The 27,426-nt window shown below is 44.0% G+C and overlaps 1 non-coding gene and 1 pseudogene across 1 annotated transcript; both read right to left on the bottom strand.

Moving 5' to 3' along the window:
• LOC120278938 overlaps nucleotides 1-27,426 on the bottom strand; it is an 85,951-nt pseudogene that overhangs the window by 6,522 nt on the left and 52,003 nt on the right.
• Nucleotides 13,723-13,828, bottom strand: LOC120279906. Its single transcript, XR_005542209.1, has one exon. It is a non-coding gene; the product is annotated as a small nucleolar RNA R71 (small nucleolar RNA).

Here is a 27,426-nt window from a genome sequence, read left to right on the forward strand (position 1 = left end):
AAATGCTTGTGCTGATATGAATGCTAAGCGCTCATTCCTTATGTGTCGAGCATTACTTTTCTCGTGTTTTTACATTAATATGTGTGTTTTATGTTACTTTTACGCAGGTAGGCTGTGAGGCCGAGTATGAAGCGAAATAGGCCAATGTGGATCATAATGCACTTATTTTGGAGGAGATCTGCTAAAGTTCAAACGCCAAGACATAGGCATGTGTGAGATGATAGAGTGTGTGCCAACCTCCCCGCATTCGAAAAGGAGCACATCCATTTGAGGGGCACAAAGGCGCGCCGCACTCGAGCATTCGACCCATGGCATATAAGAACAAGAGCTCCACCAACACGTATATCATCAAGAAGCAAGTGATTCACGACGGAACGTGTGCCCGCTTGCATTACTCCCTCGATGAAAGTATGGAATCGAAGTTATTCAGTCGAAGATCATGACGTGAAAGTAAAGCATAGCTATTTAAAGCCGATTCAGCCCCGATTTTTGGTATTCTCTCTCCATCTTTTTCCCCAACTTGAGAGAGGGCTTTCAGCCACGGTTTTTGAGGGGTATTGACTAGGGTTTTGAGAGGTTCTATGGTCTCGGCGACATCGCGGCCGCTGGAAGAAGGTTATTGGGAGAGCTGCACGATCGCATCCGATGAGGTGTATCCCAGGTCGGACAAAGGATCCCTCATGACGAGTAGAGGACTCTCCACAAGACCGCCGACACGACCATCGAGGTGGTTTCTATATGGATTCATTGCTTTTACATTCTGATTTCTTTTGATTGTACTAGCTCCATGGAGAGCTAAACCCCTAGTGGGTACTTGGGTGATTGTGAACCCTAGGATGTATTCGCTTCATTGAACTTATTTATTATGCTTTCAATAAATGGATGTTTATTGTGAGTTCCAACCTTGAATGCTTGATTGTATGAACATTTCCCCAGAGTGACACTAGGTTGAAAGTTCTTGTTGGTAACCCTTGTGAGTGAGTGACACACCATGAGCCGCTGACAAAGCTAGGTTGAGAGGGTCGAGAGGGTGAGTCGAGAGGCATGTGAGCGCCCCTTTCACCTCCGACGTGATAGATTCTACCTCCGCTCTCGAGTTCTTTAGCGGCCATTATAGAGTGAATGTTCTAAGGGATGAATCTCCACGGGCTTAGTTACGCGTGTAACGGAGTGAAGCGTTGAGGCGATCTTAGTATTCTAGGGCTTAATTGTGGTTAGGGACCTTCCACCGGACCAAAGGGTTAGGTCTATAATTAGGAAGAGATTTATCACCGGAATCCCTAGAGCTCATTGCAACTTTTATTCGAGTGCGAGGTTGAGAGGTTATTTAATCTCTCCTCTGGGACATGAATAGGTTAGGCATAGTTGACCTTGGATTTGGGACTATGTATGTAAGGATTTCCACGACTCACCATTGCATTGATTAGGAAGCATAATAGAGAGTTCTTGCACTTGAAGCGATTATCCTAGTGTGAAGCATCATCCGAGTACCCCATCTTATCGATTGCCTTACCTCCTCCTTACTTTTTGCTCTCTTACTTGTTGCTTTTTAATTTTTGAGAATTGAATCATTGTCACAATTATCATTGTTGATATTCCACATAGATAAGAATCGACTAAGTGTCTTTACTCCCCTACTCCCCTCGTGGATTCGAGACACTCGCCACCCCGGATTATTACTTCGACAAACCCGTGCACTATGGGATATACGTAAGGGAATCTTGTCCAAGATCTATCCTTAGCGTATGTCGGGGTCTCAGAGAGGGCGTTCTACATGGGATAAGGAGATCGTGTGGGTCCGAGACCCTTTTTGGGTTATGCAACCAAGAAAGACGCTTTTCTTTTTGTGCAACAAAGATGTACCACTGTGAACGTAACTCTCAAATTTTCCAAAAAATCAATATAAGCCATGGGAAGAGATTATATAATAGTTATGATCACTAGGATACCGGAAACAGATTCCTTTAGTCTCATGAGATGCAGTGGATGACGCTCCCAAGAGTAGAGAATTCCCAGACTCTTAGCGATTTCACCAAACTTACTCGCTCCATCTCCCACACATGGTGTTCATGGCGCCTTCGACCCGTGACATAGTGGTGCTTGAACACGTACCTGTTGGTTCTCTTAGAGGTGATTTTGCGTGGTATGGATGCATCTTAAGAGACCTTGCTCGATAGCCAAAGTAGCGATTACATCCGTGTGTCCTCCTTTCTCCATCCTTGTGCACGAGCTTGAGGCAATTCTAAGAGGAGTGGAAGAGGGTCGTATCTAGATAATGAGCTAAATGGCTTCTATGCCCATCTTTAAGCCGAAGGCCAGTTGAAATGATTTAATATAGCGGAGCGGGAACTGATGTGATAGGGTGCACCGCTAAGAAGTCAGCCAAAGCTTGGCCCTTGATAGCTTTTTGTGGAACATAAATGATGTCGAATTGCGATAAGAGAATGGACCACTTAGGTAGTTGTGCATTCAGAGAGCCTAAAAAAGACTTCTTAGGGCGGAATATGGCTCATCAAGTCAAGTAATGTCACAACTTGAGTACCGCTCACATTAACACGAGGGCATTCCTTCTCAACAGGAGGATATCGGTCTTCGCTCCGACCATCATCCCGACTTAGGTAATACATGCTGAGGCCTCTTTTCCTTCGTCATCTTTTTGGGCCGGGGAGTGCCCCTCAGTGAGTAGTCGAGGCGCTAGATGTCACATATAAATGGTCATCCTCGGGTACAAGGGCTGCTGATACCGCAGGCTTAGTCAGTATTCTTTTTATGCTTTCAACGCATCTTGGTATGCTTGGTCCCAGAAATTCCACTCCTTTTTTCATTAGACGAAAAAGGTGTTAGAATCGACTTATAGAAAACTACTCGCTTTTCGTTAGCGAGTATAGTTCAAACGGAACCGAGAAGTTAAGCTTTACAAGTGTCTACGTAAGGAGATGGTCCGGTAAGTTAAAAGTCGAAGCGTGTGGAAAAATAGAGCTCGTGCACCTATGTAAACTCCTCGAAGTTCCGGGTTGGTGAGATGGAGGTTCATAGATAAACTACTGATGTTACGGTAGTCTTTGGCTCTTTGTCAGAGAAATCCTATCTCTCGGTTATCAAAGAACTGCTTCATATGCTTATGTCTCGACAGGATGATCGACTGAGATCGAACGACTACTCCATGCGATCTTTTATCTCGGACCGGACGATCAAATAGAAAGAATGGATATCTCACATTTGGTTTTGCGCTTACTTTCCTTAGGTTAAGTGTTACATAGAGTATTAGCTCAACTCAAAAGCCTTTCTCCTTTTTCTTTCCAAGCAATTAATGCGGCTAAGCAAACAAGGTAACCCTACCTAAGGGGCCCCGGCTCGACTTTTTGAGGGTCGAGAGGTCAGTCAAACCCCGATCCTACTGCTCGGGAAGAAATAGATAGTCGTGAATGATGGATCAATAAGGACCTTATTACCCGTGGGCTTTCCCATAATATGCTTTTTCATCTTTGCTTTCGGGTTCGTGATAGAGGTTAAGAAAGAGGTGAATCGACATGTGAAAAGCATCAATGGAAAGATTGAGTGGACAATGAATGGATAGCGCACGCTTCTTTATAAGTTCGATAGCACGAACGATAGATTGTAAATCTTCCCACTAGTACTTGTTTAGTTGTCACAATCTCTATTCCGCATCTTAGTCTTTTTCATGTTGTTGGAATCTCGAATCATCCATTTATTATTTTCTATCATCATGTTTGGAAGACCAGTTTGAGGATGGGTGGACTATTTTTGGAGCAAAACCACCCCATCGAGTTTTGTGCAATCATTTCACAGCTTCGGGTTCATGTCGATTCTCGCTTGTTTTTGTTTTTGTTGATCGACTCAATCCCGGTCTATTAGCCCCGACTTCTCCGCTTCCGCTCACTTTTCTGCTTTTGACCTCATTCTTCCAATATATATATATATATATAACTTTAAAAAAATAAATAGATTAGGGCTTCGATGGATCGGGTCATGGTTTAAGCCCCATCTTTCGCCTCTTCCTTCCACTCGGATAGGGAGCCCCTTCTTCTCCACAGGAAAGCCTCTCACCCCCGACCACACCTTTCTAATCTATTGAACTAATCTAAAATGGAACCGATCCTTCCAATAGCCAATCTCACCTCCTCACCGATCGACGATCCTCTCCCTCGGACTCGAGTCCACGAGCTATCGACTTGGCTGAGACCTTGTTCTAAGATGTTGTTGGATCATGCATGCCTTGATACGTGATGCATGAACGGACACAGCCTACCATCATGTATGTCGGATGATCAAACCCCTCGGGGCTTTTATGAATCAGCTTTTAAATGGGTAGGTAGGGCGGTGACGAGATTGAAAACCAAATCTTTTTCATCCTCGAGGGTGTGAGGGAATACGTATGCTCATGCGAGCGAGGAAGGGGCAAAAACTCATATATATATGTAAGGGTGGAGCTCGAAGGCGGCAAACCCACATTGGAAAATGAGAGCTTTGGGAGGAAGCTCGCTTTTGACTAGTAACGTGCTCCCGGTTAGAAGAAGCACGAGCGAGCACCGCTCAAGTTCGCACTACGTCAATCTCACTCGAAAGAAGGCAAACACATAGAAGTAATGAAAGGAAAATGGGCACAACCATATCGAAAAAGGCGAGCGAGAGAATAAACTCGAACAAGACCAGGTCAGCCGACCTAGAAGAACAACAGAAAAGAGATGGATCAACGGATCCGGAGGTAGACTTGTCAAGCGACTACGCATACGTGATACATAAGGAATCACATCATCACCTCCCAAGTGCGACACCATGTTGACAAAGTGGGCGTAATGATTTTTGGAGAGGGTTGGTCTCAATTTTTGTCTCGGTGGGGGATGACTGCATACTCGTCCCTCAAAAACCAATGTATTATCTCGAAAGACTTGCAACGTCCTCGTAGGTCAAAACAAGTACCTCGTACACCATGACCCTTATTGCTTGTTGCTTGAGGCAATATCTACAAAACCTATTTAACTTATCATCACCAAGCTGAATGTAGTCAGAGGGAGGCAACTTAATCCTATTCATCTTCAATAAGATATCAAAATAAGACTCTATCTTGTCAATAAGGTAACGAAAGTCCTTCCTCGCTTTTGATTCCTTGAGCAACCGTGCGCCCATTGCCACGACCTCGTCCTCGTCCTCTTATCCTAATTTAGCAACATGTACATACACGTCTTGATCGCTATAGAAATCCTCGAGTGCAGTGAATAGAATGGGATAAGTAAGCTTTTCATGAAGAAGCCATTTAGCCTCCTTTTCCTAATAGAACTCGCTACTTGTGCTTGCTTATCGGATCGGCTTGACGGCGCTCCGGAAAGATGAAACTTCTTTTATGAACTCGCTTCATTCTTGGCTCGGCTGGACTGCCACCTCCATAATCGTAATCGGTGTCGCTACCTATGCTGCTAATACTAAGCTGGGATCCGCTTCTCGGTCGAACTAGTGCTGCTCGACCTTACTTATTCTAGTCTTTTTGCAATAAGAAAAATCATTCAAAGGCTGCCGTGAAGCTACCGGAATTGTCTCTTTACTTTAAGGCTAAGGCTTTTACTTCACTTCAAGCAATTGTTCTCTTCCACCAACACAGTGGATAAAGAAAGATCGTTCCCCCTTTAGAACAAAAAAATTCCTCTTTCCCCTTTCACTCAAATAATGAATTTCTGAGAACAACCTCCTTAAGAGTCATCTTAGCTTGATGTGCTTGATGTTCCCTTACTTATACTTAGTAGGATGATCGGGGTCTATTAAACCATGTTGAGGACCCACCAATGGATATGTTTGGGATAATGAGGAACCCAACCCTGGAGATAAGAGAATGGAATGCCCTGAGCTTATGTCTTTCGGGGCTTGATTCGACTTCTTCGCCATTGCTCGGATTCCAGTGTGGAAGTCGAATGATAAGCAATTTTATTGTTGCATTCTTTTTACATTACGGGGTGGGTCCTCATGGGATCAATAGCATTTAGTAGGAATAAATAAATAAGTCTATTTAAAATTCAAATCTTGAGCAGGACTTGATAACGTGTATAGGCGGAAACCATAACATAAAAAGATAGTTCATAGAGGTCTATAGTCCATTTTAATGTTCCGCTCTCTCCACAATATCCTATGACAACCTCTCTCGTCAGAGGCAAGAAGCCCTATCTATCAACAAATGATAGAGGATTGGAAGAAAAATCCTCATAACATATATATGTTGGAAGATTGGAATATCACATAAATAGATAGTCAGAGGGGAGAAGGCTAAGTAAGCAAAACCGATGAGTGAGAAAGGCTTTCACTCCTTTTTCGTAATCCGTGTGATGGGCCCATATATAATAGAATAGAAAGAAAACTTTTTTTCCTGTATGTCGCTCCAAGAGGAAGGAGTGCCACGCATCTAGCAGAGCAAAAACTAAGCAAGGGAATTACTATAATTAATCTAATCTCTTTGAGCATGTGAAACTCCTTTGATTGCTTTATGGAATATACATCCATGTCTTTCTTGTTCCACTAGCAAGGCAAGGACAAAAATTCTCGGATGTCCGCTTTCGTATTACAACCTTCTTTATGTCAAAGACAAGAAGCTACGCGAAAATTCTTTTTTTGATCTCGGTTGTTCTTAACAGATGATGGCTATTCATTCAAGTCTTCGGGTAGCACCACCAGATTTTCAACAAGGTGGAAATTCTCGTATTCAGTATGTACATGTTCCTCGCTGCTCGGATGAGTATTCTTGTTTATATCGCTACTACTATAAACAGCTTTCTTGTTCCCATTAACAAAACATCCCCTTTTTTTCTTCGCTCTTCCGGAACCCGCATGTAAATTAGTGCTTTATCTACTTTGTTTAGCATAGTGACTGGGGGGTTTCGAGGAAGGCCTATGTGGGGTAACTTTCGGGTGTGGGATGCTTGATTAAATTCTGTATTCATCTTGGTCCTTATTTACCTGGGTGCACTGCGTTTTCAAAAGCTTCCTATCGAACTGGCTCCTATTTCAATCCGTGGCCGGACCGATCGATATACCAATAATAAAGTCTCCAGCTTAATCGGTGGAATATACAAAGATCAACCTGGAGCATTAGCCGATCCGGTACATCAATACATGTTCCTATGCCCATTCCAATCTTGTGCAACTTTGCTAACTCCCCTTCTCAACCCGTATCTTGTTCGCTCGGAAACACGCCTTCCTATTCCATCTTTTTACCGAATCTCCCTTAATCAAGAAATAGAAGCTCAAGAAAGACAAAAAAACCTAGTTCACTCACGAGAGAAGCAATCGATGGCTATAGTAAAAGTTCATCTACAGTGAATAGAGGGAGACACCCATTTTTGATTCCACGAGAAGACCGTGAAAGGAGAAGGATAAAGAATGTCATATATCTCACGACTCCAAATCAGTCTCCCCGACTAACAAGTAAGAATTGCCTCAACAAAAATGGATGGAATTTGACCTAAAAAAGGCATTCAGGTTCGTTATCGATTTGGTATCAGTGGGAACATCAAGATGAATGAGTTAACTAAGTATCAGATCGACCAAATTGAACAAATGATAGGTCAAGATCATATTATTCATTGGGAATTGAAGAGGGGAGAATGAGCAGACATCAAACGATTAATTTCTATTTCTCGTTATCGTGGAATTCATCATTAAGATGGATCATCCTTACGCGGTCAATCGAACTCATACTAATGCAAGGACTTTTTCTCAAGAAAAATTCGGAAATGAAAGAAGGCTACCGAAAGCCCTTGGTACTTGTCTCGATCAATCACACCGTGAAATAGTTCACTTTTTTCGCTCAAGTCTTTCACTCGGTTACTAATCACATATACCGTAGTAGGCCCCCTTCGCCACTCCACGCTCCCGGGCTTGGCTTGGTCTCTCTCCCTTCGCCCGCCTATCGTATCGGATCGGCTTCGTCCGTCAAGTGATAGGACAGTGACTGGTTGGCGAGTCTGCATTGGTTATTTAATCTCTCCTCCGGGACATGTATAGAGTTAGGCATAGTTGACCTTAGATTTGGGACTATATATGTAAGGATTTCCACGACTCACCATTGCATTGATTAGGATGCATGATAGAGAGTTCTTGCACTTGAAGCAATTATCCTAGGTGAAACATCATCCGAGTACCCCATCTTTACCGATTGCCTTGCCTCCTCCTTTCTTTTGCTCTCTTACTTGTTGCTTTTAATTTCTGAGAATTGAATCATTACCACACTTATCATTGTAGATACTCCACATAGCTAAGAATCGAATTAAGTGTGTTTACTCCCTACTCCCTGTGGATTTGACCCCGCTCATCCGGGATTATTACTCGACAAACCCGCACTTGCGGGATATAAGCAAGGGACCTTGTCGACATCGATCGCCAAGCCGCAAAAAAACCTATAAACACCCAAAACCATCATTCCTTCTTTTCCAAGTTATGATGAAAGACCTGTAGCTTCCAATGTGCAATGGAGTTGCAATACAATTGTCCGACTTTCCATCAAAGGATGAGTCGAAAAGTTAAAGTAGCATATCTTATTAGAAGACCCTTTTATAGCTTAGCCACCCTCGACCGAAAAACCAAGAACGGGAAGAGCTACTTCAATCAACCGCACATTACATTGCTGGACCGGGATTTCAGGTCTTCTAAGAAGACGAAAAAAGAATGTAAAAAAGAAGCTCGCTAAGCTTCGCTTCCCTCGCCTTCTCGAAATGGCGATCTTGTAGTGGGTGTAGGTTCGAGTCCTGCAAACCCCGTTTGTTTTGTTCGACATACAACCTTGGAACAAGGCTTCGAAAGCGTACTTGATTCAGGAGAGCCCTTCTTTTTTCTTTTTTGTCTACATGACCACCTCAGTGGTTGTCATGACTGTGGGCAGTCCCTGGTCTGATTGACCCATGAAAAGCGGTCTTTTGGTCCGACAGCTCCTACATTGACCGCCGACGGGACTACTCGATTGACCGGCCCGGAAAAGAAAGCCCTTCTGGATGGGGGTGACGGTGTGCAGACAGTCTCTCTTGTCTTGGAATCTGATCACGCTAAAGGTAGGCTTTGAACACTCCGATCGAAAGGCCGATCATTGGCTTTCCCTATGGAGCGATAGACGGAACCAAGGCGAATCTAATCTCTGTTAGGCATGAAGTCTACGTCATGTTGACTTTTGCTGGAAAGCATCCATTCGGCCTGATTCCCCAGTCTAGACGGCTACCACTGATGGCAGACTAATCCCTCAATATGAAAACAATCAAGAAGTGAGGACAGAGTCTTTGATCTCTGTTTTCGAACCCTAAGACTCCTAAAACGGAGTCTCCGCCCCCCTTCTTTTGTCGGCTAGGAAGTTGGCTTTGCCTCGGCTTGTACAACTAGTTATGTAGATGACTCCACTGCACCAAGAGATAGGTCAGGCTTTCCCCGGTGAGAGTCAGTGCATGAAAAGGGGTCAGTCCTTACCCTTCTGTGCTAACAGCGAGAAATCCATCAAAGAGCTCCGTGTGCGCTAAGAAAGATAGAAAGAGCAGTGCAAGGAATTGTCCCACACAACAAGGGCTAAGCCTTGCGCCGTCAAGGATCTTTCCATTCGTCAGTCAACTCGGGTTAGCAATTCAAGGTCAAAGTCCGGATCTAGGATGAAGATCTCCTTCCTCGCGGCCCCCGCCTATCATTCTTCTTAGCAGGTGGAATAGTTGAACGAAGAAGACTGGCCTTACACGTCTACTTCACCAGGATAGAAAGGGCTTAGAGAATAGTAGCTGAGATTTCTAACCCAGACCAAAAGAGAGAACAGACAGACTATAAGGAAGTTATGTGCAAAAAAAGATCGAAGTATTTACTAAATAAGCAGGATCTGGATGAAACTGTCGGATCCTACCTCTCTGAGTCCATTTCTTACAGGCTAGTGGAACCGTTAAGCTCACATCGAACTGAAATGAGATCCCTCTGAGTAGTCGTAGCATCTCAAGTGCTAGCGGAATTCATCTAGGCGAAATCCAGAGTGTAGACGCGCTAGTACCACAAAAAAAGCAAAACCATGTTGCCACCAGGAAATCGAGTACTCTCCCCTTCTCGCTAGGGTGGTTAGATCTCTCATGTGGCAGGTCAGTTGAATGCTCCGTATCCCTTTCATCAAGACTGGGGCACAGGATTCATTGATGAGCCTCTTCGTTTGAGGAAAATGAAAAAAACTTCATATCATCCTCCTTTCGAAGTTAGGAATGCTGGTGAGTGAATCCAGCCAACAGTCAATAGGATACGAATTTCATGAATGCCGTAAGTGACCGCCAACTCAAGGAGCAGTGAAAACAGCGTCAAAACAGGAGGATCAAAAGGTAAAAAGCTCTTGAGATCGGTGGTTCGTAAACAAGATCGTCACTCAGATACTGTCTCTTCCAGTCATCCTCGGGGCGATTGAAGCGGGAGTTGACCGTTGCCTCCGAGGGGATAGTCCTCCACTCGCCAACCGCGATGTCTTGGTTGAGAGGCCCCACCCTACCCATCTTCCCACAGTCTAACTGAGGTAGTACCATCCCCAATTCGCCACTTCTTGTGTTGATGTACAAAGAAATTTCTGTAGGCAATCGACTTCCCTACAGAGGAAGCACTTGTGCACATCAACTTAGGGCCCCCTGTTCTACACCAGATTATACACTCCCCTGCCTGGTCTATACTGTACCTTCACCTGAGCGAAGGCAAGGGAAGGAAGAGAGAAAGAATTACTTTTCAAAATTTAGGCACACCAGAAAGAGACGAAAGAGATACAGGAATGGTTGGCTTAACATAACAAACAAGGAAGGATAAGGATCTACTGCGCCTACTTCTTTGCTTAACCTTACAGATGCTACCATTCCTTCCTTCAAACAAGAAAGCACCTTAATGCAGATCCGACTGATGTAATAGTTCCAGTTCTTGCACTCCAGAAGCGAGCAACGGACAGTTGGACAGATGCGACAGGAGAGACAACAAAGAGGACTAGTACTGTATGGCCCCTTTCCGACAGATAGAGATAAGACGGATTTACAGGATACTGGAGTTTCCTGATGACCTATTCCAGATTCGCTACAAAGGCCTATTTCTTACCGGATTCCAACCGGGCGTATTCACCAGATCCTTTTATTCTAGTATCAATAAAGGCATTGATTTGCTTTGTCCAATTCCTCCCTAACCTAACTCCCTACTCTCTTCCCACTGTTGATTCAATAGCTGTGGATTCTATTCTGCCGTCAAACCAACCTTCCAGCAGCAACTGCAGAAAGAAGAAGTGACTGACTGGGCAGACTGACTTAAGGGAAGGTATGTAGTGGCTCAATTGACAGAGGAATTGGGGAAGATCACTAAACTGACTGATAAGTGCTTGAGTGAACATGTTTTTATGCATGTTTTACATACATTGAGCATCATATTTTATACGGTTTATGTCTCATTTCGTGTATTGGGTGTTCTTTTATGCATACAGGTTGTGAAGGCATTGGGAATTCAAAAGGGAGCGAAGATAGGCTATCATGGCATAATATTGGGAGTTCTTGTACAAATCAAGTTGGAAGACATAAGAGGAGTTTGTGTATGAGGAGATGTGTGCCAACTTCCATAGTTTTGTAAGCCAAGTTATTAATGGAAGGGCACAAAGGCAGCCATGTCTCCACATTCCTCCTCTTTGTAAAGATTTCAAGACCTTTCAAGACGCATTGATGAAGGAAAAGCCGTATAGCCTACCATATGATCGTGTGCCCGATCGTGTGCCCTTAAGAGGAGAATGTTTATTATTGCGTTTGTGGAAATCAATGTAGTAAAAGTACTGTAGCAATTTTACTGTTCCGCGCCCGCGTGGAAATTCCTGCAGCCCACGCGGGTGCGTGGGGGCACGTGACAGACGCGATGTGAGGCTATAAATACACCTTTTGGCCGATTCTAAGGAGACTTTTTGCGGAGCTTTCAGCATAGACATTGAGAGAGAGGCGGCTAGGGTTTGAGGAGAAGGTCTTCGCCGATTGAGAGGGAGTTCTTCACCAACTTTGATAGGTTCCTTCGACGTCATAGCATTTTGGGGAGCCATTGGCGACCTAGCTTCGGAGAGGAACCCTTCAAGACGTAGAACTACCAATCAAGGCCAATCCGCGCGAATTCGAGGGGGTTTTCTCTATGGGTTTTATTGCTTTTCATTGTATCCATTATTGTTTTGTAACTAGGCCCATGGAGGGCTAAATCCTAGTGGGTATTTGGGCATGTGAACCCTAAGATTTATATTTTGGATTGATTCTCTTTATGCTTCTAGTTAATCCGAGTTGTCTTGAGTTTTAATCTTGTGATTTAATTGCTTGCTAGTGTTGTTAATCCTTGTGGTTGATTTACATTGCATGATTTAATACTTTGATGTGAGAGGTCTCCATTAGAGTTAGATTTCCAAGATTAAAGAGAGTTGAGAGGGTGAGCCTTGAGATGGAGGAGTGTCCCCTTTCCCCTTCGATTGAGTGTTTCCTATCTCCGTATTCCATATTCTCTTTGCAACCATATTTGGTGTGAGGCGTGAGATTGCTCGATTTCTCCGCGGGACGTTGTAGGGGGTTAGGATCCTTCGCGGGAATTAGGGTTGGATCTACATTTAGGAATCGGTTTCACTCTTAGGTTTCCTTATAGCATATTACGGTCATATAGGGTGTGAAGTGTTGAGATTGGTCGATTTCTCCACGGGACCTTGTAGGGGACTAGTGCCTTTTGCTTGGAGACAAGGATTGGTTATCGTTGGACTATCTCGACTCATTAGACTCGATTCTAGAGCATTTAGTGAATCTTGAGCTTCAAGGAAGATCTTAGGGGGATCATTGCCCGAATACCTCATCCTTAGTGATTGAGACTCTTCTACTTTATTTCTTGCATACTTGTTTGCTTTGCTTGCAATTAGTTCACTTCATCATATTCATTGATTCCGACTAGATAATTGAGAAGTGGTTATTACTAATACTTCCGTTTCCTGTGGATTCGACTACCCGACTCACCGGGTAATTATTACTTCAACACCCGTGCACTTGCGGTTTATACGCATATTCGGGCTTGTCAAGTTTTTGGCGCCGTTGCCGGGGAACGGGATATTAGGAACACTAGGACTTGATTACTTTAGTCATTCACATTTTTATTTGTTTTTCTATTTCATATTTCTCTCTTTCGCCGTTCTCATTGTTTCTTTTTATTGATTTCAACTTCAGGTTATGACCCGAGGGAACCCTTCGACATTGGTTGAAGAGGATCCTGAAATTGAGCGAAGATTTCGTAGAAGGGGCAAGGAACCTGTACAAGAACAGGACTCTCCAGCTGAAATTGATATCGAAAGATCAGAAAATATGGCTGAACAAGAGGGGCGACAAAGGACATTATCAGATTTTGCTAGGCCTACAATTCGTGTGACACAGTCAAGCATTGTTAGGCCACCAGTAGCTGCCCAAAATTTTGAGTTAAAGCCGGGTTTTATTCAGATGGTTCAACAGTCTGCACAGTTCAATGGGTTAGCCGATGAAGACCCAAATAGTCATATTGAGAACTTCCTCGAAGTTTGTGATATGTTGAAGATCAATGGAGTCTCGGATGATGCAATCCGATTGAGAGCATTCCCTTTTTCATTGAAGGGAAGAGCCAAGCAATGGCTTCATTCATTGCCACGAGCTTCTATCACAACGTGGGACGAGATGGTTGAGGCTTTCCTCGCAAGGTATTTTCCTCCGGGGAAATCGGCAAAGCTTCGCAATGAAATATCTTCGTTTGTTCAGATAGAGCTTGAATCCTTATTTGAAACTTGGGAGCGTTTCAAAGACCTTTTGCGGAAGTGTCCACAACACGGGTTCCCCGATTGGATGGTTATTCAATCATTTTACAATGGGTTGAACTCGAGTACCAAGCAACTCCTTGATGCCGCCGCGGGAGGGACAATGGGAAACAAGACCCCCGAGCAAGCCGGACAACTAATTGAGGAAATGGTATTGAATAGCTACCAATGGAATGCAAGAGAAAAGAAGAAGGTGGCCGGGCTCCATGAGATTGATGCGGTTACATCCTTAGCAGCCCAAGTCGAGGCACTAAGCAAGAAGTTGGATACTTTGACTTCATCGAAGGTAGCCGCAATCACAAGTTGTGATGGTTGTGGGGGTGCACACATGCCATGCGATTGTCCTATCTCAATTACCACTTCAGCTCCAATTGAACAAGTTGATTTTGTGGGTAATTCGGGAAGAGTACAAGGGAACCCCTACAGCAATACTTACAACCAAGGGTGGAGAAGCCACCCAAATCTCTCATGGGGAAATCAAGGGTAGCAAAAGGCCGCTGCTCCACCTGGATTTTAGCAAACACCTTCGATTCGGGAAAAGAGTTTCGAATTGGAAAGGGTTTTGTCGAAGTTTATTCAATCAACCCGACACAAGGTTCCAAAACATAGAGGCAACACTCTGTAATCACACCGCTTCTTTACATAATTTGGAGAATCAAGTTGGGCAAATAGTAAAATCATTAGCGGAAAGACCTATTGGAAGCTTGCCGAGTAACACCGAGACTAACCCAAGAGAGCAAGTGAAAGCGATCACCTTGAGAAGTGGTCGAGGGCTCCAAGAAAAAGGGTGTCTGCTTGAGAATAATTCTGAAATTCTTCAAGCCAAAACCCCCACTGGGAAGACTGCTGAAAAATCCACGAGAAACGACCAAGGGATAGGGTGCAAAAAACAAGGAAAAAGGGGCCAGCTGTGCCTTCCCTTCATTTTCTCCAAGAATTCCCTATCCGGGCGCGTTTGAAGAAAAGACCAAGTTGATGAGCAAAACAGGAAATTTCGGATCTATTCAAACAACTACACATAAGCATTCCGTTTTGTAGAGGCGTTGTCTCAAATGCCTCGTTATGCAAAGTTCTTGAAGGACCTCTTAACCAACAAGAGGAAGATGGAGGAAAGTGTGGCTGTGATATTAGAAGGTAATTGTTCGGCAATGCTTCAGAAAAACTTGCCAAACAAAATGAAAGATCCGGGGTGTTTCATCATACCATGTGCAATCGGAGGTTTGGGGGAAGAAAAAGCTCTAGCCGATTTGGGAGCTAGTATTAATGTTATGCCATACACATTATTTCAGAAATTGGGTTTGGGAGAGCCACGTCCGACCCGCATGACTTTGCAGCTGGCCGATCGTTCCGTTCGTCATCCTAGAGGTATAATCGAAGATGTTTTAGTGAAGGTTGACAAGTATATTTTTCCTGCAGATTTTGTTGTGTTAGATGTTGATGAAGATGCGGAGGTGCCATTAATTCTGGGGAGACCGTTCCTACGCACCTCCAAGGCACTCATCGACATGGATGGAGGCGAGATAACATTGCGTATTGGAGAGGAAAAGATCACATACCGCCTTGCCGAAGCAATGAAGCACTCTCTTGACATTAATGATACTTGTTATTTTATTGATGTCAATGATGAGATTTCTAATGAATACTTGCAGGAATTGTTGCATCCGGATCCGTATGAGGAATGGCCAGACATGGAAGAGGCGCAATTAAAAATTTGTACGGAACAAGTCCTCAAGGATCAACCACAAGGAGGATTCATGGAACGGATTTTTAGCCGAGTCAAGAGGTCGAGACATCGTCGCCGGAAGCACTCCCACACAATAGGAGACAAGCACACACAGGGAGAGCGCGACATTCCCTCATTCGGTAACTTGGTTAAGAGTTTTTCCTTCAATATGCAGAAATTCTATCCATCATGTGTGCAGGTTGCTAAGAAGGAGGTTTTCCATCTTTATGAGCCACCATGAGGTAAGAATAGGTACGTCAAGCTTAGTGACGTTAAACAAGCGCTTCTTGGGAGGCAACCCAAGTTTTTAGTTAGTTTTTAGACTTGAAATTTAATTCCTGCAGTAATAAGTTCATGAGTGTGTGCCTTGATCAATTTTTGTTGTTTGCTGGTGTTTTCATGAAATTTTTCGGTGATATGCATTATTTTTCATGTGTATGACATGGTTTAGGGTGTTTCCAATGTTAAATGTTGAAAAGTTGGTGTCAATTTGGAGTTTTAGGCCCTTAGTGGACTGTCTGCAGAAATTCTGCAGCCCACGCGGCCGCGTGGAATTTCCACGCGGTCGTGTACAGTACCCACGCGGGGGAGTGGCAAATCCACACCCCCATGTGCCTATAAGAATGTGAAGGGGCACTATTCATCATCTTCCATTTTTAAAGAACCCTTTCATCTTCCACTTTTTCACTCCTATAAAACTCAAGTTTTGATCTCTAAAACCATTTGTTTTCAATTCCTTGGGGGATTAGAAGTGATTTGCCAGAGTTTGCACCGATTTTTCTTCACCAATTTGCTCCGGTAAGCTCTCACTTTATCCCACCCTTTCCATGTTCTTCAAGGTCATTTTCATGGAGTTTTCATGGTATTTGTGTGCTATTTTTCATAGGAAATCATGTTAGACACCTAATGAATGCTTGAGAATGATTTATGTGAGGCGTAGGAGCCCAAACCCGTCGAAATCGCCGGAGTCGAGCGCCCACGCGCAGCTCGCAGGGCCACGCGACCGCGTGGCCCCCTTGGCCGAGACGCGGCCCCAGCCCACGCCCGCGTGGGCTGGGGCAGCGCTGGGTCGCAACCTGCTGGCCGCGCGCACGGCCGACCCTCGCGCCCGCGCGCACCGCTGGCCCGCGCCTGCGCTGGCTCGCTGCGGGCAGCGTCCACGCCAGTGCTGCCAACGCAGCGCGGCTGCTGCGCGTGGCTCGCCCACACGGGCACACGGCCACCTGGCCGAGCCAGGCACGCGCCCGCGTGTGCTGGACAAAGGCCAAGTGGCCCTGTTTTCCTTCCGGCTCAGCCCTCCGCGCTCGTGCCCCTGTTTACACTGTATACATGCCGAACTGATGTTTTTACACGTTTTCTTCGCAGATATGGCACCGCGGACCAAGAGATTGGCTCAGAAACGTCCTCGCCATGACAGGGAGCCGACTCCACCACCAGCAGTGGAATTCCCTGACCCCGTTCATCAGCAACGGTTCGAGCGTCTCCAGAATCTCAAGATTGGACAGTCACGATTTATTGACTGGGACGCACTAGAGGATATTGGTCTTGCTGAAGAGGTCAGAGAGCTAGTTAGTGTGGGAGGTTGGGACCGATTGCTTGCTATTCAGGAGCTCGTCAAACGAGATACCACCTTGGAGGTTCTTGCCTCGTTTTATTTCGATCATGACGCAGTTGATACCAGTTTTGACAGGGAGGATGCCATTTGTTTCCGAGCCTTTGGTCAGCCGCATGGGATGTCTTTGACCCAGTTCTCGATATATCTTGGGTTATACGATCAGGACTATACTGATACTATCGAGTATACACAACTCCTCACCGATTACCCTCATGATATCACTCCGGGCCAGGTTTTCCCTGATTTATACGGCGGTCGTCAGTATTCTCCGAGCCGATCGAAGGCCTCTTGCCTCACTCGACCGGCGCGACGTACATTCACGCAGGTTCTCGGCCCGGTCGATGGCGGTCGGGGAGATGGTACTCGGGTTCACCTGCGAGACGGATCTTTTTGTACCTCTACTCCATGGTCCATGGAGTCCCTCTCCACATAGGATATGTGGTCGCCGATTACTTTCGCCATCAGAGTGAGTACCTGCGGTTAGGAGCATTGTTTGCGGGACCCTACATCACTCGTCTTATGTTCAAGATGGGTCTGATCCGCTTGGTCAGGGGCGAGGAGAGAGTCAGTAGCCCAGTACCATCGGGTTTGGTTACTCTCCGTTTGATGGGCATTGTGAGACGTACGAGGGCTCAGGTGGATACGCACTAGTGGAGTCGTCATCTGAGGACGATGAGGAGCCTGCTAAGGCCACAGAGGCACCATCTGCGGCAGGAGCCCGGGATCACCGAGGCAGACCGGCAGGCATCCAGCGATCCGAGTCATCTACCTCTCGAGTACACGAGCGCCTGGCTCAACTCGAGGCTGCCGTTGCTACCATCTTGGAGAACCAGGTGCAGATTCTGGAGCGACTTGATCGTATTCAGCGGACTCTCGACGAGGAGGTCTCATCCGCTACATGCACGGCATCCGCGCCCGAGCCTGACACCCGACTCCGGATGCCGACGCTTAACGCGTCACACTCATGAGACTTTTTATTTTTGCATTTTATGTTTTTATGTATTTTATCTTTAGTTTGTGGACTTTTGTGCTCGGAAAGGTTTCACCTTCGAGAGTTATCTTTATGCTTTCGTTTTGTTATTTGTTTGCATTCAGTATTTCCCTTTTTCTATTTTGTTGAGATTTCATCGAACCCCTTGTATTCCGTGCGAGTTGGCCTTGAGAGTGATGTTGTTGATGTTTTTAGTCAAAGACACGATCATGTGCTTTTATTCCATGGTCGTGTGAGCTTCACAACCGTTACAATGCGCCCTTGAGATAGACTTCACCAAATGTCCATGAGGAATTCAGGGAGTATTGTTTTAATTGCATTCCGCACACATGTTGCTTTCATTGATACTATTTTTATTGTGCTTACATGTGTACATTGAGGGCAATGTACATCTTAAGTGTGGGGGAGGGTTCACTTTATACATGACTTCTACTTTTGTTTTCATGAGCATGCTCTTGTTGCCAATGAAGGTTCACCTTAGGGTTAAGAGTTTAATTCTTAGATTTTGGAGGTTGTGAACATTAGATTTTATCATGCTCTAGTTTTCACCCAATTTTCTTGAATATTTTTTGTCTGTTTGCTCTTTGCGCACTTTTCTCACTCATTAGACCTATGAATACTCTAGTTCATTATGTTTGGGATTTTAGTGTGCTAGTTTTAAAAAAAAAAAATCAGAAAAATTAGAAAAATTGAAAAAAATTTGGAAATTGTTTGTTGCTTGTAAATAGGGGGTGGAAAGAGCTACCACTCATGATGTATGTAGCTACTCTCATAAGTCGGATACTTGTTATGCCCTAATGAGAGAAAGAGCTATCTCATGGGATGTGTGAAAGCTATCACCCTTAGTAGAAAGAGCTACCACCTCGAAAGTGTGAAAGCCACTCGGGAGGCATCTTGGGAAAGGGCTACCTTAGAGGATTGTGTGAAGCTACTACTTTTTCTTTTTGTTCATAAATAAGTCCCATTTTAATAAAAACTTAGTAGTGGACATAGTGTTGACATGAGTTGAGTTTTTCACGCACACACGCATTCGGATTTTATCACATTCATTTTTTGATTGGATTGTTTGCTAGAGCATTGATTGTTTTTTGTCTAGTGTTTTTATTTTTCTCCATAACTTTAGAATTTCATTCTTGTACCCTCTTGGTGAACCTAAGGCCAAGCACTTCTCTTTTTCTTTCCATGAGTTTAATGTTTAATTTTGCTTAAGGGCAAGCAAAGGCTTAAGTGTGGGGGAGTTTGATAAGTGCTTGAGTGAACATGTTTTTTTATGCATGTTTTACATACATTGAGCATCATATTTTATACGGTTTATGTCTCATTTCGTGTATTGGGTGTTCTTTTTATGCATATAGGTTGTGAAGGCATTGGGAATTCAAAAGGGAGTGAAGATAGGCTATCATGGCATAATATTGGGAGTTCTTGTACAAATCAAGTTGGAAGACATAAGAGGATTTCGTGTATGAGGAGATGTGTGCCAACTTCCATAGTTTTGCAAGCCAAGTTATTAATGGAAGGGCACAAAGGCAGCCATGTCTCCACATTCCTCCTCTTTGTAAAGCTTTCAAGACCTTTCAAGACGCATTGATGAAGGAAAAGCCAGTATAGCCTACCATATGATCGTGTGCCCGATCGTGTGGCCTTAAGAGGAGAATGTTTATCATCGGCGTTTGTGAAATCAATGTAGTAAAAAGTACTCGTAGCAATTTTCATTGCTCGCGCCCGCGTGGAAATTCCTGCAGCCCACGCGGGCGCATGGAAAATCCACGCGGGCGCGTGGGGGCACGTGACAGAAGCGATGTGAGGCTATAAATACACCTTTTGGCCGATTCTAAGGAGACTTTTTGCGGAGCTTTCAGCATAGACATTGAGAGAGAGGCGGCTAGGGTTTGAGGAGAAGGTCTTCGCCGATTGAGAGGGAGTTCTTCACCAACTTTGATATTTTCCTTCGACGTCATAGCATTTTGGGGAGCCATTGGCGACCTAGCTTCGGAGAGGAACCCTTCAAGATGTAGAACTACCAATCAAGGCCAATCCGCGCGAATTCGAGTGGGTTTTCTTTATGGGTTTTATTGCTTTTCATTGTATCCATTATTGTTTTGTAACTAAGCCCATGGAGGGCTAAACCCTAGTGGGTATTTGGGCATGTGAACTCTAAGATTTATATTTTGGATTGATTCTCTTTATGCTTCTAGTTAATACGAGTTGTCTTGAGTTTTAATCTTGTGATTTAATTGCTTGCTAGTGTTGTTAATCCTTGTGGTTGATTTACATTGCATGATTTAATACTTTGATGTGAGAGTTCTCCATTAGAGTTAGATTTCCAAGATTAAAGAGAGTTGAGAGGGTGAGCCTTGAGATGGAGGAGTGTCCCCTTTTCCCTTCGATTGAGTGTTTCCTATCTCCGTATTCCATATTCTCTTTGCAACCATATTTGGTGTGAGGCGTGAGATTGCTCGATTTCTCCGCCGGGACCTTGTAGGGGGTTAGGATCCTTCGCCGGGAATTAGGGTTGGATCTACATTTAGGAATCGGTTTCACTCTTAGGTTTCCTTATAGCATATTACGGTCATATAGGGTGTGAAGTGTTGAGATTGGTCGATTTCTCCACCGGGACCTTGTAGGGGACTAGTGCCTTTTGCTTGGAGACAAGGATTGGTTATCGTTGGACTATCTCGACTCATTAGACTCGATTCTAGAGCATTTAGTGAATCTTGAGCTTCAAGGAAGATCTTAGGGGGATCATTGCCCGAATACCTCATCCTTAGTGATTGAGACTCTTCTACTTTATTTCTTGCATACTTGTTTACTTTGCTTGCAATTAGTTCACTTTATCATATTCATTGATTCTGACTAGATAATTGAGAAGTGGTTATTACTAATACTTCCGTTCCCTGTGGATTCGACTACCCGACTCACAGGGTAATTATTACTTCGACACCCGTGCACTTGCGGTTTATACGCATATTCGGACGTGTCACTGACTTCCTTCCAGTACTATTTGATTTGAACTAGAGCTTGGTTCGCACTCACTGGAATGAATGGAATTGAGACTCAGCCTGTTCTCTTAACTAGCCAATAGGTCTACAGTTGAGCTGCCTTGACTTTTCATTCGTTCACATCCGATTCTTGCTGTAGTAATATGAGATTCTATCCTTCAATCTAAAAGCTCAAAGACAGGTAAGAGGATAAGATAATTGTAGTACCGGAAAGAAAGAAATGAATAGACTGATCCCGCTAGAACTACTACTGGCTGACTGACTTGGCCCGCAGAAAGGGAGATTTGAGATAGACCAAGTCGGGGCGCTAATAAGCGTGCTACTAAGAGCTTACTTCCTTGCCTTAGTCAATCTTTTTATTTTTAGATAAAGAACTGTCTATGCCCTACTTCATTCACTTTCTTCCTTCTCTCACCCTTGGCTTGCAGGACCTATAGCATGCTACTCCTTCGTTTGCCCGGACCGGACCAGAATTGGCCCTGATCCAGTTGAGCTTTTTCTTCCTCCATTGGCCTATCCATCTAATATAGTGAGCTTCCCTTTTCAAGTCCAGAAGAGCACTTTTTGGAAGTAAAGCAGCCAACTCGCTCTCGGGCTGACTATCGGGTTTTGGGAACGAAGACAGGATATGCTCTTCTAACTTCTCATAGAGGAAGAGGAGAGGCTCAAGAGCCCGGATCCCATACTAGTGCTCGAAAACCTCCCGAGGCGTAGCTACTGGGACAAGATCCTCGACAATCATCAAAGAAAGAGAGCCGAAATCATGAGTGAGGTTTTTTTCAACAATTCCAATGAGGCGAGATCAAACCTTTATAAAAGGCATAGCTCTTCCAAAAGCCATTCAAGGAAGATATGTACTAATGGAAAGCTGGCTCAATCTCGGTCGGAAATCACTCAATCGCCGATGTCCGAAAGTCATTAATGCGAAAAAGACACGAAAGTCTCGTTAGGAGGGCAGATCATTCTTCTTCATATATGAAGCTTGGCACCTTCTCTTTCTTATAGAAGCTTAAGACACCTTGATTTGGAAAATGATCGATGAACTAAACAGAGGATTCCTACTTGATACAAAAGAGAATAGGAACTTCACTCATACTTAAATACTTCAATTGAAGAACTCATTGCTGCATCGATGCTCGAGGAAGCAAGAGCGGGATGAGTGCCAACTGCAACTACTAATGCTAATGGAAGCCCCTTTCTTGCTCTGCAACTCTCGAACTAGAGGATAGAAAGCGCTATATCGACCCACGGAAGAAGCGAGGACTGGAATATTGTACAGAAGACCGATCTATTTCATTAAAGGAAGAAGGGGATTCACAGGCAGGAAAAGATCAATAAACAGAAGGCCAAAGAGCCCACTCATCAATTGCTTTTGAAATGTGGATGAGAACGGGCAGGTTATACACTTTCCCGAAGCGGTAAAAGAAAAAAAAGAATATATATATATAGATTTATTTTTCTTATGTATATATAGTCATAGATGGTTCACAAGCCAAGACAAGCAGAACGCTTCTTCACCACAGAGCGAGATCAGATCAGAAGGAGGAAGCAAGACCACTCGGAGCCTCGGTAGCTACACTCCGCTCACTCTTCATAGCAGACTTCAATGCAGGACAAGCGCTCCCCCTACCAAGAGTTCTTTCATTCATTTCATTGCCACCTACTCCAATGCCTGACCGGATCATTTGGATGCTGACACCAAACGGGGAGTTCGGCAATGCCTCCGCTTTGAATTTGAATGAAAGACCTTTGATTCCTTGGTCCGACGTATGTTTGGCACTGCCCAAATTTGCCTATTGTACATGGATGGCTTTAGCATGGACACGCTACTCGACTCGAGATCAAGAACTCAAGAGAGGGATTCTATTATTCTCAAGATGCATCCTCCTCGCTACTCCGCTAGCGAGAATTCTCGAACACTTGTTCTTTAAATGCCCATATGCACGATATGTGTGGATATGTTTGCTTCTCGAAATGTGGTCATCCGACGAAGGTGGAAACCCAATATTTTAGCGTAAAAGAACTCTCCTCCTTCCGCTTGAGGCTGGTAAGAACTTATACGTGTTCTCGTTAAGGAAGGTTTCTACCGTGCAGCTTTGGTATCTATGGCGGTAGCGCAATTGTCGCATCTTCGACAAAAATAAACTAAGAATACAGAGCAAGTAAAACCGATCGTCAACACGCTTAAGATCGGACTTTCCGCTCCGAGGCTCAAGGATGCTAATGATGTCCCCATGAACTCTATTGCAGAGAATGGGGACTCGCTCATTTCTCTTGCATGAGTCGATGGCCAAGACTTGCTCATGGATGAAACCAAAAATCGGGCTGGCATAAACTGAACTCAGATGGGGCTGTTCGCTTAGGGATTTGATGACTCGGGCCTCATCTCAGAACCTTTTTGTTTTGGGGAGGCTTGAACAGAATTTCTTCATTTTTCCCTTGGACATTACATTACTTGACCGATTGGGCTGTCCAATTATCACTATTGGGCTTACTATACTCGGGTCTAGGAAAGCCACTGCCTTCCGCTTCTATGAAAATTTTTTTACAATTTCAACACTTGACGTAGCTTTTTTTCCTTATCGTGTGTAGGATAAAAGGATTGGAATTGAAGCATTGGATCACTGAACGATCTAACTGTGACTACTTCTGTTCACACTCTACCCCTTGCTTACGGAAGCGGGAACATCTCTCATCTCAAAAGAGGTCGACCTCACTCACTGTGTCTCTCCTGACTGGACTGATAGTTCATGAACCACCCCGGTTCGGCATAATAGGATATTTCCCTCGAGTGAGACCTCGAGCTAATCGACCAAGGCCCAATCGAGACATTTCGAAATCGAGAAATCTCGACAAGAGCAGTAAAGCTATCGGAGAACAATTAGCCGATTCGGATTTCTTAATTATTCTAAAAATAGTTCATTGGTAGAATGGAAGGAATTAGGAGACGACGAGGGTGACTGAACTCGGAAATGAATGGGAAGATAGAAAAATGAAAAAGAAGAAAAGGATTTTTGGTGAATTAGCTAAACATTTCATTCAAACAAATGTAGAACCAAAGCATGTGTTTTTATGCCTATTACCAGCTCTTCCTTCCAAGTTAATACCAATCATTCAGATAGATGGAGGTAAATTAATGAGTTCGAATTTTAATGAACTCTATAGAAGAGTTATCTATCGGAATAATACTACGGTTACTGATCTATTGGCAACAAGTAGATCTATGCTAGGTGAATTAGTAAAGTGTCGGGAGAAATTGGTAGAAGAAGCCCTTGATACACTTCTTAATAATGGGATCCATGGGGAACTCATTAAAGATGGTGATTATAAATTTTACAAGGAATTTTTAGATGTAATTTTTGGCTCAGAGGGAGGATTTTGTGAGACTCTCCTTGGCAAAGGGGTCGATTATTCTGGGTGTTCTGTCATTGTCGTGGGTCCTTCACTTTCATTACATCAATCTGGAATACCTCACGAAATAGCAATAGAGCTTTTCAAAACATTTGTAATTCGTGGTCTAATCAGACAACATGTTGCTTCTAACAAGGGATTTCTAAAAGTAAAATTCGGGAAAAATAACCGATTGCATGGGAAATACTTCAAGAAGTTATGCGAGGACATCCTATATTGTTGAATAGAGCACCCACCCTACCTAGATTGGGCATACAGGCCTTCCAACCCATTTTAGTAGAGGAGCGTGCTATTTGTTTACACCCATTAGTTTGTAGAGGCTTCAATATAGACTTTGATGGAGATCAAATGGCCGTTCATGTACCTTTAATAAGTAAAGTATAAGTATATGAAAGCGACGTATTGTTGTAGTTCCTATGATGCACTTGGAGCTTATCGGCAAAAACTAATCGATTTAGATAGTCCTTTGTGGCTACTAGATCAATGTGTCATTGGCTCAAGAGAAGTTCCCATCGAAATTCAATATGTATGAATCTTTGGGTACTTATCATGAGATTTATGGGCACTATATAATTGTAAGAAGTGTAAAAAAAATGTTGTATATACATTCGAACCACCATTGGTCATATTTATTTTTATCTAGAACCGTCATGAGGGTTTTTGTCGGGCTTACTCATACGCTATCTAAACTAATAAATTATATTAGGTGATATCCGATGCCGTGGGAATTCGGGTCTCTCGAGTCTCGCGGTATAAGAATTTCTTTATTTCTGCGTGAATCAAGATTAAGTGAAGGAAGTTTTCGAATCATCGACTTAGGCCATAGACTAGAAGTCCGGTACAAGACCTCCTCGATAGAGGCTCGAGCCCTAAATAAGATTTTTTTGATCTTGCCTTCGGATGTCGATTCTTTAGGCTGAGGCAACCTAGGGTGACAAGGATAGATAGGGTGAATGCTCAGAGCAAGGTCAAGCAAAAGTGTGAAAGGGGGCATCCCAGAGATAGGCCTTGTCAAGCGATTGGAGTGACCACGTAGGCGCCACGGTTCAAAAGCTGGGAATCTCTATGTCAAGCCCTTGCCCTTGATCTATGTCTTTATATTAGTGCAAGAACATGTTCATTTTCCACACGCTACATCAGTGTACGGCTCTTAGACAAGTTTCATCGAAGATTCCTTCCAATTAACTCAGTTCCCGCGCATTGTTGGAGAAGGGGATTCTCGCTCAATAGATGCAGTCGAGTCGATCGAGTCAATGACTAGAGAGAGTAGATCTGGCTTCCGGCTATGGGGATGGCGAAACCCATTATCATCCATCCATACATACAATAGAATAAAAAAAAGCATTTGTTTGAGATCTATATGAGAATGAAAGCCTTTCAGCGGTTAAGTCAGCGAGACCAGTCATATAAGCCCCTTTAGAGATAGGGACGGTCAGAGGCACTGTCAACTTTAACCAGCACACGCACCGGGCATAATTAACTGATCCCAAAAATCCAATAAAGAGAGAAAGCGAGTCCGCGGGACCAGGAAGACAAGCAAAGGGAATAGCCGAAACTTCCATCGCAACAATTTTATTGCCTTAGGTTAAACAACCGAATTTCCTAGCTCCACTAATGGGTAGTATTAACACGAACCAAAGTTAGGAAATCAATAAAAAATTAGTCCATAGTAATGCGGTGTAGGAGCATACGCATAAAAAAAGCCATTTCTTCCGTTCGGGTAAAAAGACCAAGCCAATCGAATCAAATAAGTCGATAACTCACTCAATAAGAATAAGAGGATCTTCTTATTGAGGTTGAGTGAGGGGAACTGACCAATGACTAGAGCTAAATGAAAGACTCATTTCCATAGCGGGAGCGTACATGAGGAGCTAATCATGAGAGGCGAGCGGGTCGTCTCGATATTATCATTTTTGTATAGATATGGTTCATTTGGCAAAGTCACTAAATCTTCAACTACACAAAACAAGAAGAGTCTCTCGAGAAGGCTTTCATTTGGTATATCCTTGTCCCATCCCTTTTTTCAACCCATTGATAGGTTGTGAGCTTCAGATCTGTAGGATAGAGAAGGAGTTCCCACCTCTCATCCTTTTTCAAGGCAGCCCTCACGCATAGAGATTCCCCACGCCTTTTCCCTTGTGCCTCTTCCAATAGAGTTGGCTCCTACACTCTTTGAGTACGCTTTGGAGGTATGAGGTCTTGGAAAGGGTTCCCTTTTCCTTATTGGGGCGAGCTTCAGCTATTGCTTTCCTATCCCTAATCGTCCCTAATTGGGACGCTCCGCCCATCGTCTGGGCACAGCTCCCGCAACTTACCGCTTCAAAGCCCTATCCTTGGCTAACGCTTGCTTGCTCACCGCCTCTGCCGCGCTAGCTTTCTAGCTACTCGACTACTTGCTTGCAGGGTTTGAAGCTTGATTGGCTATGCCACTCGCTTTTTTTGCTACCGCGGGAGAAGGACTACATGCGCATTTCGTGCAGTGGCTTGGAAGCAAACTACCTTGGCCATCTTCCGAAGTGTAAAATAATATACTGATCAATCAAAGGCTTCCATCGCGGACTGCTGATAAGTGCTTGAGTAGACATATTTTTATATATGTTTTACATGCATTGAACATCATTTTTACTGTGGTTTATGTCTCATATTGTGTATTTGGTGTTCTTTTATGCATATAGGTTGTGAATGCCTTGAAGAGTAAAAAAAGGAAGCAAAGATAGGCTATAAAGACACAATGTTGGGAGTTCTTGTTCAATTCAAGGACCAAGACACGAGAGCGATTCATAAAGCGTGGAGATGTGTGCCAACTTCCAAGAAGATTCAAGTCAATTCACCATTTGGAAGGGCACAAAAGGCGACCCACATCTTCATATTCCTTTC

The sequence above is a fragment of the Dioscorea cayenensis genome, chromosome 16 (genome assembly GCF_009730915.1).
Source record: "Dioscorea cayenensis subsp. rotundata cultivar TDr96_F1 chromosome 16, TDr96_F1_v2_PseudoChromosome.rev07_lg8_w22 25.fasta, whole genome shotgun sequence".
NCBI classification, from domain to species: Eukaryota; Viridiplantae; Streptophyta; class Magnoliopsida; order Dioscoreales; family Dioscoreaceae; genus Dioscorea; species Dioscorea cayenensis.